The 3,932-nt window shown below is 41.2% G+C and overlaps 1 protein-coding gene across 2 annotated transcripts in view; it reads left to right on the top strand.

Annotated features, from left to right (window-relative positions):
- Positions 1 to 3,811: 3,811 nt before the first annotated feature.
- The window catches only part of tmtopsa (teleost multiple tissue opsin a), a 42,627-nt gene continuing 42,506 nt past the window's right edge, over positions 3,812 to 3,932 (top strand). For both annotated transcript variants that reach the window (XM_020624106.1, XM_020624105.1), the window contains exon 1: positions 3,812 to 3,870. The gene's annotated coding sequence lies outside the window, so the exon portion shown is untranslated. The remainder of the gene's footprint in view (positions 3,871 to 3,932) is intronic.

Here is a 3,932-nt window from a genome sequence, read left to right as displayed (position 1 = left end):
TTCGAGGCCCAAATACAATCACCAGAAGTAAAAAAGCTATTGTAGGCTGTATATAAACTACACCACAGTCCCATGACTTCGGCGTCACCACCACAGCTTCCAACTTGTACTTTGACTTAGCGCACTTACCTCTCTTTCATTTAATAGAGCTGGTCACTTATTAAATTCTTAAGACAATATACACAACAAAATGTTGAACAATCCTTTTGAAAATCTAGTCTGTTTATCTACTGTAAACAGTATTGCTGGACTCAGCACAAATACGTTTTATTTCACCCTCTACTTGTGTGCATGCATTGCTTCTATGTTCTAAGACAAATGCAAAATTATCAATATCAGATTATATGTGATTTAAAAATTCTTTAAAACTACCATTTTGTGATGCTTTCAAATGCATGACAGTCTTCCTTAGTAGGTAGTTTTTGTCAAACTACTGTTTCCAAGGTCAATAATAACCTTCCACAGTCAATTATCTAACCTACCTTGTGTTCAACAACTCCCTCAAATATATAGTAGGATCCAATGCCTATTTTACAGCAGCTGAGTGTTTTAAGTTGGAGACGGATGTCCAGGGACATGTCCTTGATGTGACATCTGTCACAAGATGATGAGCTGCATCATGAATTACCTCTCAAAATATATTCTTTAACAGTTTTTCCTCTGGATCCATCATCTAAGATATACTGCCCTCAGATGAATTATGTCCTGACAGGATGTGTCCAGCATATAAGGCACAGGGCTCAAGTGACACATGTTCAAATAAACTAGAGCTGTTGCAGACCTGTGTATTGGAGCTGTGGGAAGTAAATCTACAATATATGATCCATAGGATTTCCCCTCATTTGGACTTTCCTTAAAGCCTCAGTTATATTAAGTTGCAGAGCAGCAGTGGCCACTCTCCAAGGTCAGTGTTAGAGGAAAGCAGCAGTACTAAAGGAGGAGGCTACAGGAGAGGTAGAGCAAAATGGCAATGTGATGGAGGTTCACAAACTGTCACACTGGAGAAAATTATTGTGTAACAAAAACATGTGTGTACCCACTGTAGCAGACTCTTTGACACAGCAGTAAACCCCCTGATGTACCGTCCAGTACTTGTTTTGTTCTCCATCCATTTCCTCACCTTGACTGTGAGACGTCACCATGATTCATGTCTCTGACAACATGGCAGTGGCTGGACCATTTACAGACAAACATCTAATGTATATACTCTACTTTTGGGTGATTTAAATGCAAGGCAGCTACACCTGGTGACACCTTTACCTTGAGTTGAACACCCTATGTGGGAGCATACGTTCGACACAAACAAAGCACCAAGGCCTTCGTAATCTTTCTGCACTGGCACAATAAACAAATCAAATGTATGATTCCAGGCCTGATAGTGAAACCGTAGCAGTTGAGGAAGAAGTACAAAAATATAGGAGTATAGTCACATGCACATGTGCAGCTATCAACAGTTAATAATATATGATGGGCTACAGCTTTGTTTATATTAGTGTTCAAGTCAAATAAAAGGTACAAAAAGACCAAAAGACCTTGCCTCCTGTTTTGAGAGAACAAATTTCTGAGACAAGCCAAAGTTTGGAGCAGTGGGATAACTTGCGATGTCCCCTGCAGAAAAAATATTCCAGTCATGCTACTGTAGCAGTGTGGTTGTAGGGGCGGCAGTGTCACTAAGTGGGTTAGTGGGTCCACCACTGATCGATGATGACATGATCACAATAAACAGCTAACAAATACAGAAACATAATGCACTGTATTGACACAACTGACTGAAGAGCAGTTGGTGTGTTAATTTATTTCATTACTGCTTAACTGTTAACTCTAGCAAATAGGTTGATGCAGATAGGACGTGTGTACACATGGAGGCAGAAGAATGAGCCGAGTCTATTGGAAAGGACTGACAACGGGCACGTGGACATGCAGCACTGGAGGGGAACAAACCCCCTTCACTTAAAAATTATGCTAATTGTAGTAATTTATCCATCTCAGACTGGAGTTAAGAGATAAGATAGTGCAACTCTTCAGGGAACATCGAACACAACACAGAGTTAATATAAAAATAACAGTCCACAGCAAATTACATTAGCATTCTCTGCACCTTTGTTGTACCTTTTCTCTGATTTACATATAACATTTTGTGATAATCTTCTGACCCCATCTGTAATTCATCTTCCCAAGCATCTACCCAGGGTGCAGCCTCCAAGTTGACCTAGAAATCCAACTAAAATACCAACTGCCCAGTCCCACTGCGATGACTAAATGGGGGCGATATTCACTATAGAGCCCAAGTGTCTTAATTCAACCCAATTAGGACTGTATATAAGCAAGATGTCATCAGAGTAAATGTCACTGTAGAGTTTTCACAGGTAATTACCCTGCTCCAGTGTGATGAGAGGGTTATTTGGTGGGGAGGGATTAGTACAGAGCATGAAGGGGAAGAGTTTTCCTTTATGATTCTACGGCTTTCCATCAGCATGCAAAGTCAAGTTGGAGAGGACCAACTTTTCCTCAGCCTCACAATAATTATGAACAGTATTTGAATATCAAATGCCAACACTTGACCACAATTTGTTTGTAAATGCTGACATTTTGAACCTGTGTGTGACTCTTTGGTGGATCATATTGTTGATGCCTGTGCTGGGTGGCAGCAGCCACATGCACAGAGAGCACCTCTGTATCCACTTAAAAAACAGAACATGATATTCTTAATTTGAAACATCCTGATTAAGACTGGAATGTTTTTGTTTCCCCAAAACATGAAACCTTTACATTTGAGAACACTTTGCCTGTCAGCCATGTTATGTATGTATGAGAGGTCTGACTCAGAAGGAAGCCAAGGTTCAGTAGCACTGGGTGTGTTTTCTGCAAATAAGGCTTGCAGCCGTAGTGAGTGTGTGGCAGAATATATGGATACGATGAAGGTAGCTGCCTGGCACTCATCGTGTTTTAGCATTTTGTTGTTCCTCATTATTCCAGTCTGAAACTGCCTTCTCTGGAGTGTAGGTTCTCAGTGCTGACAGAAAAATATATGATTGCATTTCATGGATAGAATCAAGCAAAGCAGAAGAGACAAAAATCCACTGGACTTGAAAATCTACACAAACTGATTTCCTCTGTGGAAATAACAAGTTACGTGCAAATACCCAGACATCTGGATATCTATGGCAGCCTAGTGTCATGGTGAGTTCTGTTTAACCATGTGTTACAAAATGCCTCATAGGTGACCCATCCTCATCTTCTTATCTAAAGCCATATCATAAAGGCTAGAAACCTCATCTATTATATGTGGCTAACAGTGAGTCAGTGGCTCATTTTCTTTTGCTTATATATATCTCAGACGATTCTTAAGACAACAGTCTTTCATTTAGTCTGACCTGTGAGCATCATTACACCCAGTTTAATTAATTAGACTTAGTTAGCATTTGTATGCTAAATGGTCCTGAGTGCTGGATTTATGACTTGAATGGAGGCAATTACTTCTCCCAGCGTTGTAGTGTCCTACTTCAACACTGCAACTAAAATGCAGGACAGACCAGAATAAACATATAAAGATCTGCTGATCAGAGAAACGTGTTCAGCACCATGGACAGCGACGCGCATCAATGCGCGCTCAGTGGGCGTCGCCTGACGTTTGTTTGTTTGTTTGGTTGGTTGGTCGGTTGGTTGATTGGTTGGTTATTTCTTTATTGGCTTCTGAGCACAGCAGGTTGGCTACAGCGCAGTACTGACACTTGATGATAGTGTGATTAGGTTAGATAGCGTCGCCGGACTTCCACGCTGCTCTCTTCCCCACCCGACCACCATCTTCCACCCAGACCTCAGTAGTGGAGAGCGGGCAACACAGTTTAGGTCCGGGCAGAGAAGGAAAATGTATGTAAGAGAGCCATCGTGTCTGGAAAGTGTGCATTACAGATTGCCACACGGTGGAACCA

Source organism: Monopterus albus, unplaced genomic scaffold (assembly GCF_001952655.1).
Source record: "Monopterus albus unplaced genomic scaffold, M_albus_1.0 scaffold319.1, whole genome shotgun sequence".
NCBI classification, from domain to species: domain Eukaryota; kingdom Metazoa; phylum Chordata; class Actinopteri; order Synbranchiformes; family Synbranchidae; genus Monopterus; species Monopterus albus.
Note: the sequence above shows the minus strand (reverse complement) of the source record. Positions and strands in the feature narration are given on the sequence as shown.